The 13,444-nt window shown below is 44.4% G+C and overlaps 1 long non-coding RNA gene across 3 annotated transcripts in view; it reads right to left on the minus strand.

Moving 5' to 3' along the window:
- The window catches only part of LOC132207869 (uncharacterized), a 294,272-nt gene that overhangs the window by 185,521 nt on the left and 95,307 nt on the right, over nt 1–13,444 (minus strand). For all 3 annotated transcript variants that reach the window (XR_009443936.1, XR_009443934.1, XR_009443933.1), the window contains exons 4-6: nt 12,707–12,868; nt 4,827–4,886; nt 2,151–2,315 (exon numbers count right to left, since the gene is read on the minus strand). This is a non-coding gene — a long non-coding RNA (uncharacterized LOC132207869). The remainder of the gene's footprint in view (nt 1–2,150; nt 2,316–4,826; nt 4,887–12,706; nt 12,869–13,444) is intronic.

Genomic DNA, 13,444 nt, shown 5'->3' on the forward strand with positions numbered 1-13,444 from the left:
TTGAATGAGCAAGCGTGGACGCAAAGGTTGTAACAGGTAACAATTGTACAGGCAATATCTTTTGAGCTCCTTCCGAGCAGGCCTGTAATACTCTAAAGCTGTGCCAGACCCTCACTTCCTCCACCTTACGTACGCTGCCTTTTCTTTTTGACAAGAAGCACCTCTGTACCCGTCATCCAAGGCTCCTGAATCTTACCCCTTCTTATCTGTCTCAGAGGAACAAATTTATACATCACTCGCAACAACTGCTCCTTGAACAGCCTCCACATGTCTGCTACGCCCTTTCTGTGGAACAATTGCTTCCAATCTGTACTTCCCAACTCCTGTCTGATAGCAGCATAGTTTCCTTGACCCCAGTGAAATATCTTCCCCTGGTAACTGCTCCTTTCCCTTTCCATGGCTATGGTAAACGGGAGGCTCTTGCGGTCACTGTCGCCAAAGTGTTCTCCCACCACGAGATCTGACACCTGTCCTGGCTCATCGCCGAGCACCAAATCCAAAATGGCCTCCTCCCCCTCGTCGGCCTGTCCACATACTGAGTCAGGAAACCCTCCTGAACACACCTGACAAAAACGGCTCCATCCAAACCATCTGCACTCAGGAGGTTTCGATCTATATTGGGAAAGTTGAAGTCACCCATAACAACAACCCTGATACATTTGCACTTTTCAACAATCTGCCGGCCAATGAGTTCTTCGATCTCTCAACTGCTATTTGGGGTCTGGAGAAAACCCCCAGTGAGGTGACTGCTGCCTTGCTGTTCCGAACTTCCACCCACACTGACTCAGTCGACAAACCTTCCTTGGCAACCTCAGCCCATACCACCGCAGTAGACGAGTCCTCAAAGGTTCTTTCAGCCGCCATTATACTGTCCTTGACCAACAAAGCCACACCTCCCCCTCTTTTGCCACCTTCCCAGACCTTAATGAAAGATCTAAACCCGAGAACCTGCGACATCCATTCCTGACCCTGCTCTATCCATGCCTCCGAAATGGCCACAACATCGAAGTCCCAGGTACCTATCCAAGCTGCAAGCTCACCTACATTATTCCGGATACTCCCGGCATTAAAGTCGTCACACTTCAATCCAGCTTGCTGTCTGCCAGCACACTTCTGTGACAGTGAGGTCCTGACCATGTCCTCCCTACGCTCATCCTCCTGTGTACTAGGACGACACCTCAGTTTCCCATCCCCCTTCCGAGCTCGTTTAAATCCAACCGAATGGCACTAGCCAATTTCCCACCCAGGATATTCATGCCCCTCTCATTCAAGTGGAGACCGTCCTGTTTGTACAGGTACCACCTTCCCCAGAATGAGCCCCAATTGTCCATGTACCTGAAGCCCTCCCACCTGCACCATCCCTGCAGCCACGTCTTCAGCTGAAATCTCTCCCTGTTCTTTGCCTCGCTATCACGTGGTACGGGTGACAAACCAGAGATGACCACTCTGTTTGTTCTAGCTCTCGGCTTCCACCCTAGCTCCCTCAAATCCTGCCTGACATCCCTATCCCTCTTTCTACATATGTTGTTGGTGCCTATGTGGATCACGACTTGGGGCTGGTCACCCTCTCCCTTCAGGACCCGAAAGAGATGATCCGAGACATCACAGACCCTGGCACCTGGTAGGCAACACACCAATCGTGAGTCTCTTTCATTCCCGGCAAATCTTCTATCATTCCCTCTTACTACTGAGTCCCCAATGACTATCACTCTCTTCCTATCCCCGCTTCCCTTCTGTGCAAGAGGGACAGACTCTGTGCCAGAGACCTGCACCCTACTGCATACCCCTGCTAACTCGTCCCCCGGAACAGTATCCAAAATGGTATAGTTGTTTTTCAGGGGAGCGACCGCAGGGGATTTCAGGGGAACGACCACAGGGGAAGGTTAGTCAAGCTACACCGGGTAAATGTGGATTTTTGGCTGAAGAAACATGTGTTTCAATGTGAGCTAATGGAAGAAGCCATGGAGTCAAAGCTAAACATTTCGACAATAAGACAACCATTCTTAAAAGCAGCATACAGCGTGAAAAAGAAATGAGCTGCTTTGATATCCACTTAAAATTTATGTGGAATATCAGATGGAATTTTCTTATTGACTCCATTGTGCAATCATGTCGAGCTAAAAATGTTAACTGCATTAATTAATACTAACCAGAAACGGACTTTGTAGTAAATGGTTTGACGGTTTTCTGTCTCTGGAACATCCCTTTTCTTTCTCGAACGAAGATCGTACCAACCTATGGTACCAAACGGTGAGTCAAACGGATGGGACACATAATCTTTAAATTCCTCATCAAAACAGTCTAATCGTACGGTTCTGTGCAATAAAAGAGAAAGAATAAACATGTTTCCCACAATTTTGCTGATGTTTACGAACAGAATGCTCAAATTCAAAAAGTTTGGGCTGGCATGTCTGCTTCCTCCAGCCTGTTTAAACTGTTCCATTCAATGTGAAATTTGTGATAAGTTTTAGCACACAGGTCTATGTGATCTGCGCCACCACCTTCTATTACTCATACATGCTTTCCCCCTCTTCCTATAATACATTCCTTGAAGTGTTCAATGAGATTTTGATTTTAAATCTTATCGTCATATTCTTTTTATTCTCAAGCATCAATGAATCTGATGTTGCCGCCATTCCATGCAGTGCACAGGAGTCTTACTCTTGCCATGAGCACTGAGGGAGTATGGGGTCACAACTGTCTCATAGTTCAGAATGAAATTCTACATATAGGGCTATGAAGAGTCATGCAGTTAATTTTATTTGACATGCTATTTCTTTTCTTCACAAATATGCTGGATTTAAAGTGATCTTCACCCTCATTTAAAATGAATTCAATATCCAACCATCTGTAAAACTAGCATATCCAAATTTTAATTTGAGTTCAGTGTTACACAAAGATATTACTTTGTTAAAAATTATATTCGAGTCAACATTAACATTTCATTCCCTGACAGCGGGTGAACTTACTTTTAAACTCCAATTTTCCTTCGGTATTAATGGAGAGGTGAGCCTTTTTGCAAGCACCGAAAGGCTGCACCAGTTTATGCTAAAACTTACGGAACTGTAAGTTTCACAAATATGTTCCTATTAAACACTAATTCCTATTGAAGCAGTATGAAGCTAAATTCATTCAACTGGACAGCAAAAACGGTCAAAATTTTAAAAGCAAGCAACTATTTTGAAGTCACTCTTCGAACTAAATTCCATCTTGGTGTGTGAGAGTCCATAGGTTCCTCACTCTCAACGAACCATTCAACTGTCATGCAATTACTGAAACACACAGACAAAAAACATCAATGTTAACAGTCACTAAGATTTTGAGAGTGATTTGGAATTCGTACTCAATACCCCCTGGGGAAAATCTGTTCCAATCTGGATAGTACTCACTTATTACCATCCCACCTACCTTCTCCAGCACCTCCTCCCCCTCCACGCGATTTGTTTCTGAGCTCCCTTCCACCCTCCATTTCTCAGGAAGGGTCCTGACCCAAAACCTCAACTTTCTTGAGCCTCTGATGCTGCCTGCCCTGCTGTGTAACTCCAGCTCCACAATGTGTTATCTCAGACACCAACATTGGCAGGTCTTACTATCTGGATAACTCATTCTCACCTTGTCACAAGTGATTTATAGAACATAGAACATAGAACAGTACAGCACAGAACAGGCCCTTCAGCCCACAATGTTGTGCCGACCATTGATCCTCATGTATGCACCCTCAAATTTCTGTGACCATATACATGTCCAGCAGTCTCTTAAATGACCCCAATGACCTTGCTTCCACAACTGCTGCTGGCAATGCATTCCATGCTCCCACAACTCTCTGCGTAAAGAACCTGCCTCTGACATCCCCTCTATACTTTCCTCCAAACAGCTTAAAACTATGACCCCTCGTGCTAGCCATTTCTGCCCTGGGAAATAGTCTCTGGCTATCAACTCTATCTATGCCTCTCATTATCTTGTATACCTCAATTAGGTCCCCTCTCCTCCTCCTTTTCTCCAATGAAAAGAGACCGAGCTCAGTCAACCTCTCTTCATAAGATAAGCCCTCCAGTCCAGGCAGCATCCTGGTAAACCTCCTCTGAACCCTCTCCAAAGCATCCACATCTTTCCTATAATAGGGCGCCCAGAACTGGACGCAGTATTCCAAGTGCGGTCTAACCAAAGTTTTATAGAGCTGCAACAAGATCTCACGACTCTTAAACTCAATCCCCCTGTTAATGAAAGCCAAAACACCATATGCTTTCTTAACAACCCTGTCCACTTGGGTGGCCATTTTAAGGGATCTATGTATCTGCACACCAAGATCCCTCTGTTCCTCGACGCTGCCAAGAATCCTATCCTTAATCCTGTACTCAGCTTTCAAATTCGACCTTCCAAAATGCATCACCTCGCATTTATCCAGGTTGAACTCCATCTGCCACCTCTCAGCCCATCTCTGCATCCTGTCAATGTCCCGCTGCAGCCTACAACAGCCCTCTACACTGTCAACGACACCTCCGACCTTTGTGTCGTCTGCAAACTTGCTGACCCATCCTTCAATCCCCTCGTCCAAGTCATTAATAAAAATTACAAACAGTAGAGGCCCAAGGACAGAGCCCTGTGGAACTCCACTCACCACTGACTTCCAGGCAGAATATTTTCCTTATTATCTTTTCAGATGACGCATATACATGTATATACATAAATATACATATTGCACTTTTATGCCTGAACCACTAACCTAGAGGATATTTTAAAAGAGTCTCTTCATATCTGCATGAAAGAGAAATCATCAAGGTCATAACTTTCATTTTAGGAATAACTCGAACATTCAAAGTACTCACAGTCAGTGTCCCATTTCCTTGACCAGTCAATTTGATGTGAATCTTTCTTCCAAGTGGAAACTATAACAGCAATTATATTTGAGAGTCAAACACTTCATTGCATCACCAATATTTCCTTGTCTGTTTGAAGCATAACATAATGAAATAATCATGGACAGATTGGCCAACAGTGTAATTTAATGTGTGTTATGGCAACTCAAAATCACAACCATTGAAGTGATCTTTCAAAAGCTGTTGTCATACAACAGAGCACTTTTTGAGGTGCAGTGATGAACATACTTCCTGAGATGCAAATAATATATGCCAAATTAATTCCAAAGAATACCTTTACAATTAAAAAGAAGCTAAAAATCTCTTTACATTGCGAAGCTTGTCAGATTGCTATTAGTCAATGGAAATCGTTCAGAACAATTATTTATTCCCAGATGAAAAGGAAGTGTATACATTTCATGACAACAAAATGTGAGGCTGGATGAACACAGCAGGCCAAGCAGCATCTCAGGAGCACTTTTGTCCTCCTGAGATGCTGCTTGGCCTGCTGTGTTCATCCAGCCTCACATTTTGTTGTCTGGGATTCTTCAGCATCTGCAGTTCCCATTATCTCGTATACATTTCATTTTCACATCTTATCCAAGAGTGAAAAAAAAACACCTTCATGAATGCATTGTCAAACAAGAAGGCTCACAAAAAAAGCCATTTGGCCCATTGAATATTCCTCCATCATTCGGTGAGATCATGGTTGATCTCATTACATTTATCATGACACAGCATTTCCACCAAACCCTCCTTACAGCTAATACATTCCGATCCAAGTAACATCCTGGTAAATCTCTGTTTCTGTGCCATGCCTTGTCTTTCTAAATATTTTTTCAGTCATCCACAAATTTAGCCACAGCACATGCACCTCTTTCCTCCAAGTCATTAATAAACAAGCACAAGAGCTGTGGTTCCTTCAGCGCGACCTCATTTCTGACTGACAAGCCAACCCTGGCATCTCTGTCCATTTGTATCGGAGATAATGGGAACTGCAGATGCTTCAGAATCCAAGATAACAAAGTGTGGATCTGGATGAACACAGCAGGATGAACACACAGAAGTAGAAGGGTCTCGGCACAAAACGTCAGCTTTTACGCTCCTGAGATGCTGCTTGGCCTACTGTGCTCATACAGCTCCACACTTTGTTATCTTTGTCCATTTGCCTGTTCTTTCTATCGGACATGAATCATTGGGTATTTCGTTCCCAACACTTATCCCCTAACAACCACCTCTCTGTGATACCCAGAGTGATGTATCTGTCAATTTCAATCTGCACCACAAACTCATTCACTTTGTTTCATACACTCCCTGCAATTCAATACAAGATCTTCAGTCTGGCATTTACAGCCACCCTTCTTATCTGCTGCAGCTGAAGTGAGACTCCTGACCATTTCCATACTTTTTGTCCTATTACTTGCTCTGGAAACTTTGCTGAGCACTTACCAACTTCTAACTTTTTCCACAATTTTCCATGCAACTGAGCTCACCCACTCCACACTTTTTATTTTAACGCCCTAGCCCCAGACCTAGCTCTGTATTTTGCGAGGATACTTGTCCCAATATGATTCTCGTCGAGCCTATAACACCAGAACGACTCCCTCCTTCCCCATACCGATGCCAATGTCCCATGAATTCAAACACATTTCTGCCATGCCACCATTTGAACAATGTACATCTATAATTATGTTCACACCGTGCCAAAGTGCTCAGATAATAATCCAGGATTATGACCATTCTGGTTCTGCTTTCTCACCTCAGCACCTCGGTGCTCATAATCCCTCAGCAGAACCTCTTTCCTCTTTCTTCCATATCAATGGTACCTGTGTGGACCACGATAGCTGGATTTCTACTCCTCCCACTTCAAGTTCCTTTGCAGCCGAGATGGAATATCCTGAACCTAGGCACCAGGCAGGCAACACTACTTTCGAGACTCTCGATCCTGGTCACAACGAACAGTGTTCATTCCCCAAACTATACTACCTCTGATTATAACCACATTTCACTTTTTATCCCCTCCTGAATGTCCCACCTGTACCACAGTGCTACAGTCAGTTTACTCAACTTCCCTATACCCTGCACTCTCATCCACACAGGAAGAAAGAATCTCAAACCTGTTAGATAAGATCAAAGACCAAGGTTCCTTCTGCACGACATCCTGGATCCTTCCACCTGCCCTGTTCTTTGTCATTGGCCACTGACCGAGTTTCAGCTAGTTAATCTAAGGTGTGTGACTGCCTCCTGAAACACAGCATTCCCTGGTAACTCTGCCCCACATGATTTGTTGATTGGTCAAAACTGAGATTCCAGTTCATCAACCGTAAGCTGGAGTCTGGGGCCTGACCACTCCCCCGTCATGTAGGTACAAATCATCATCTGGCCTGGCATCTCCATTTCAATTACTTCGATCTTAATTTGATTTGAAAACATTCTGGTCTTTTAGTTTGTAGCCTGTAAATAGTTCTCCGATTTACTTTCAATCTGAAAGCTACCGATAATAGATTCTTAAACCAGTAGCGATCACCAACCAATGAACCTGGTTCACCCTCTCGGTCCCTGATTCTGGCTTCAATTCACCCTGTCTCAAAAAAAAAATGCTTACGAACTATCAGGCAAAAAAAGCAAGCAAATGGCACCTCTTACCCTCTGCACTGACTTACCGCGTTGCCACCAAGTTCCCCAAAATATATATTCACTTGGTGCATTTCACTCGAGATGTCATCTCTTCTTCCAGAACATGCAAAGCATACTGATCCATAGCAATATACTACCTTCAAAACCTCAGCTCTTAGCTTATTACTTTTGAATACATTCTCAATGCTTTCTCCAAGTCCAAACACAACACATTTACTGGTTTTCCTCTATTAATTCTCCTCCCAAAACTTCCTCCAAAAACCCAAACAAATTAGCCAGACATAATTTCTCTTTCATCAGGCTATGGTGATTCTGTTTGATTAGATTATGATTTTCCAAATGTCCTGCTATTATTTTCTTCATAGTTGATTGCCACATATTTCCAACAATAGATGTTCGGTTGGTTCGGTTGTAGTTATCTTCTTGTTGCCTCTCTCCTTTTTGAATAGGGACGTCACATCAGAATTTTTCCAGCCCTCAGATGCTTCGAGAATCTGAACCTTTTTGGGAAATTACAGTCAATGCATACACCGACTCTGAAGTTCATTGTTTAGAATCTTAGAAAGTAAACCATCACGGCAAAGAGTCTAATCTGCTTTCACTCCATTAGATTGTCTACTGCTACTTCTCTCATGGTAGTGATGGTGTGGTAGTGATGTGTTTAATTCCTCCCTGTATTCTTTAGTAATAAGGGGATCCTTGAAGTATCTTCCACTGTAAAGGCTACCCTTTTCTCATTGTCGTTGTTCCTTGATTTAAAAATTAACCTGGCCATCTCAGACGAGCATATAATTAATGGCATTACCTCTAAAACCTTCTCTGCTAAAGTGTTCAACAGATTGCTACAACCTGAAAGAAGTAATTCTTCCCCTAAATTAATAGGCAACCAATTTGAAAATGTGGCCTCTGGTCGTAAAATCTTTCACAATATTAAGGGAGTGCTGCACTGTCACTGGAGGCCCCAAACCCCACCTCTTCCTCCGGTACATTGATGACTGTATCGGCGCCGCCTCTTGCTCCCCAGAGGAGCTCAAACAGTTCATCCACTTCACCAACACCTTCCACCCCAACCTTCAGTTCACCTGGGCCATCTCCAGCACATCCCTCACCTTCCTGGACCTCTCAGTCTCCATCTCAGGCAACCAGCTTGTAACTGATGTCCATTTCAAGCCCACCGACTCCCACAGCTACCTAGAATACACCTCCTCCCACCCACCATCCTGCAAAAATTTCATCCCCTATTCTCAATTCCTCCGCCTCCGCCGCTTCTGCTCCCACGATAAGACATTCCACTCCCGCACATCCCAGATGTCCAAGTTCTTCAAGGACCGCAACTTCCCCCCGACAGTGATCGAGAACACCCTTGACCGCATCTCCCATATTTCCCGCAACACATCCCTCACACCCCGTCACACCAAAGAGGATCCCCCTCGTTCTCACACACCACCCCACCAGCATCCGGATACAACGCATCATCCTCTGACACTTCCGCCATCTACAATCCGACCCCACCACCCAAGACATTTTTCCATCCCCACCCCTGTCTGCTTTCCGGAGAGACCACTCTCTCCATGACTCCCTTGTTCGCTCCACACTGCCCTCCAACCCCACCACCTTCCCCTGCAACCGCAGGAAATGCTACACTTGCCCCCACACCACCTCCCTCACCCCTATCCCAGGCCCCAAGATGACATTCCACATTAAGCAGAGGTTCACCTGCACATCTGCCAATGTGGTATACTGCATCCACTGTACCCGGTGTGGCTTCCTTCACAGTGGGGAAACCAAGCGGAGGCTTGGGGACCGCTTTGCAGAACACCTCCGCTTAGTTCGCAACAAACAACTGCACCTCCCAGTCGCAAACCATTTCCACTCCCCCTCCCATTCTTTAGATGACATGTCCATCATGGGCCTCCTGCACTGCCACAATGATGCCACCCAAAGGTTGCAGGAACAGCAACTCATATTCCGCCTGGGAACCCTGCAGCATAATGGTATCAACGTGGACTTCACCAGTTTCAAAATCTCTCCCACCGCATCCCTCAACCAGTCCAATTCTTCCCCTCCCCCCACTGCACCACACAACCAGCCCAGCTCTTCCCCTCCACCCACTGCATCCCAAAACCAGTCCAACCTGTCTCTGCCTCCCTAACCTGTTCTTCCTCTCACCCATCCCTTCCTCCCACCCCCATCTACCTACTAACCTCATCCCACCTCCTTGACCTGTCCGTCTTCCCTGGACTGACCTATCCCCTCCCTACCTCCCCACCTATACTCTCTCCACCTATCTTCTTTTCTCTCCATCTTCGGTCCGCCTCCCCTTCTCTCCCTATTTATTTCAGAACCCTCTCCCCATCCCCCTCTCTGATGAAGGGTCTAGGCCCGAAACGTCAGCTTTTGTGCTCCTGAGATGCTCCTTGGCCTGTTATGTTCATCCAGCCTCACATTTTATGATCTTGGATTCTCCAGCATCTGCAGTTCCCATTATGTATGGTGATTCTGTCTGATTAGATTCTGATTTTCCAAATGTCCTGCTATTATTTTCTTCATAGTTGATTGCCACATATTTCCAACAAGAGATGTTAGGCTGTTTCGATTGTAGTTATCTTCTTTTTGCCTCTCTCCTTTTTAAATAGGGATGTCACATCAGCATTTTTCCAGCCCTCGGATGCTTCTCTAGAATCTAAACCTGTTTGGGAAATTACAATCAATGCATACACCGACTCTGAAGCTCATTGTTGAGAATCTTAGAAAGTAAACCATCACGGCAAAGAGTCGAATCTGCTTTTACTCCATCGGATTGTCTACTGCTACTTCTCTCATGGTACTGATGGTGTGGTAGTGACGGGCTTAATTCCTCCCTGTATTCTGTAGTAATAAGGGGATCCTTGAAGTATCTTCCACTGTAAAGAGTACCCTTTTCTCATTATCACTGATAATGGGAACTGCAGATGCTGGAGAATCCAAGATAACAAAATGTGAGGCTGGATGAACACAGCAGGCCCAGCAGCATCTCAGGAGCACAAAAGCTGATGTTTCAGGCCTAGACCCTTTTCTCATTATCATTGTTTCTTGATTTAAAAATTAACCTGGCCGTTACAGCCTAGCATATAATTAATGGCATTACCTCTAAAATCTTCTTGGCTAAAGTGTTCAATAAATTGCTACAACCTGAAAGAAGTCATTCTTCCCTGAAATAATGGGCAACCAATTTGAAAATGTGGCCTCTGGTCGTAAAATCTTTCACAAATGGGAGTAATCTCTATGGATATACACCATCAAGCCTCTTAAGAATCTTAAATGTCGAAAAAATAAGATTTTTTTCAATCTTATAAACGCCAATGAACGTAGTCCCAGCCTGCCCAACATTCATAAGCATAGCAATCCCCTGCGCCATTTCTGAAATCAACCCAGTCAACATGAGGCGTACGGCCTCCGCAGCATTCGCTCTGTGGCCGTACATGACTTCTAAGTTACCATCCTGCTGCTGCGACTCTACTTCCATTTACGATGCAGTCCTCTGTCCATCCTAACATACTACCCTTGAACACATGGGCTCTTTTCTTTTGAGACACCTTATGAGCTGTACCTTATCAAATGCTTTTTTGAAATCTCAATGTACGACATCAACTGGTGGTCCTTCATCAGTAATGTTTGTTTCCTTCTCAAAGCACTGTAGCAAGTTTGTCAAGTATTATTTCCCCTTTATGAAAGGATGTTAACTCTGTAGGATGTTATAGCACACTCAGTACCCTGTTATTTCATCTTTCATTGCCGGCATGAACATCTACCCAGGTTGACCTAAATTGGCAATACTGGCTTACTATTTTGTCCAAGTATCTTTGGAATAATGGTGTTATGTTCACAATCTTTCAATCATCTGAGAATTTTCCACAATCTAAGGATTCTTGGAACATTATCATCAGTGCCTCCATTGTATCTGTAGCTGCGCTGTTCAACATGAGAGGATACAACTCATCATACCCCTTGGATATTTTCTCTACTGATTGGAGTCATGTTTGGAATTCTGTGCAGTGACATTCACTTTTAACAGTTTGCTAAATACTACCAGGAACAGAAATTGTGATCCAGGTGCAACTAAACTAAAGCTTTCAGCACGGAAGAAAGTCTTTCAATTCATTATGAACCTAATAACTCCTGAAAAGGGCAATACAATTTGCCTCAGTCCATAATGTTCTTTCTCGAACATCCTGAGATGTATTATCTGTATTTCTTCAAATTTACCACAGATTCTGTTTCAATCACCCTTTCAGCAACACGCATGACAACAATTCGGCATTCTTAGTCCCCCTGTAGCCTCCGTTGCACACGTGCATTGTTAGATGATTATTTATTTGTGTGCCTGCTTTTTTGCTCGAATGGATAAAGGTAAATTTCTGTTCTTTTGTCATCAAAACTATTGCCTCCTCACTCTCATCTTCCTTGTTTTATCCCTCTGCTGGAATATTTAATTTGTCGACATATCTGAAATATGTTGTTGAATGGTGATAATAAACTCATATTTCACTTGGGAACCCTGCAGCCCAATGGCATCAATGTGGACTTCACCAGCTTCAAAATCTCCCCTTCCCCCACCGCATCCCTAAACCAGCCCAGCTCGTCCCCTCCCCCCACTGCACCACACAACCAGCCCAGCTCTTCCCTCCACCCACTGCATCCTAAAATCAGTCCAACCTGTCTCTGCCTCCCTAACCTGTTCATCCTCTCACCCATCCCTTCCTCCCACCCCAAGCCGCACCTCCATCTCCTACCTACTAACCTCATCCCACCTCCTTGATCTGTCCGTCTTCCCTGGACTGACCTATCCCCTCCCTACCTCCCCACCTATACTCTCCTCTCCACCTATCTTCTTTTCTCTCCATCTTCGGTCCGCCTCCCCCTCTCTCCCTGTTTATTCCAGAACCCTCACCCCATCCCCCTCTCTGATGAAGGGTCTAGGCCCGAAACGTCAGCTTTTGTGCTCCTGAGATGCTGCTGGGCCTGCTGTGTTCATCCAGCCTCACATTTCACTATGTTGTTGAATGGATTGGGTTTTGTAACATTGCATTCCCCATAGGCCATCTACCAATACTCTTGCTTGTTCTAACAGTTATTACCTTGCAGAGTGGAAAATGCAGTTTGAAAGCAAAGGAACATTATTGATGAAGACGTTAATGCATAAATTGCTGTGATCTTCTAAACAACAAACTCACCTTCAATTCTTTCTCAGTCAGAGCATTATGCTGGTGCAAATGAATCGTTTTCTCAATGGGACTTCCAAAAACATGGAATTGAATTTGCATATTGATTTCTTCTTCCCTCTTCAGAAATGCAATGTCGCATCGTGATGAAGCTTCCAAGGCAATGATTGTGTCCTTCAATGGAGGGAAATGTGACTTTTAGATTCATGGAAATATTTCAGTACTTCCATATACATGAAAGGCAAACATTCCCTCTGCATGCTGACCCAAGTCCGCAAGACGAGGGCATGACCCAGTCTCATTTTATCGTATCTTTCTGATTTTACATGCCACGGGATCATCATTGCAGTGTAACAGAAATGTTGATCATGGACATTTATCACCGTTTTCATAAATCATGGCAAATTTTCAACACCATGCAAGTCTATGAAGGCTCAATCTCATGACACCTTGCCTGCTGCACAAAGACATTCTTACACTGCTTTCAATGTTAGGGATCAAACAAAACACAATCATTACACAATTGCATCAACACGCTACTTTCAATAGGATCTGGCGCAGGCTTGGAGGGCCGAAGGGCCTGTTCCTGTGCTGTAATTTTCTTTGTTCTTTGACCACATAAAAAGGAAAACAGAGGTGTATAACAGTCATCAAGGGAACAAGAGTCCCTGTAGACGCACTAACGTCAACCAGGCCAACATCCCCAGCACTGAGGCACTGACCATCCTCGATCAGCTACAATGGGCTGGA

This window comes from Stegostoma tigrinum, unplaced genomic scaffold (genome assembly GCF_030684315.1).
Source record: "Stegostoma tigrinum isolate sSteTig4 unplaced genomic scaffold, sSteTig4.hap1 scaffold_190, whole genome shotgun sequence".
In the NCBI taxonomy this organism is placed as follows: domain Eukaryota; kingdom Metazoa; phylum Chordata; class Chondrichthyes; order Orectolobiformes; family Stegostomatidae; genus Stegostoma; species Stegostoma tigrinum.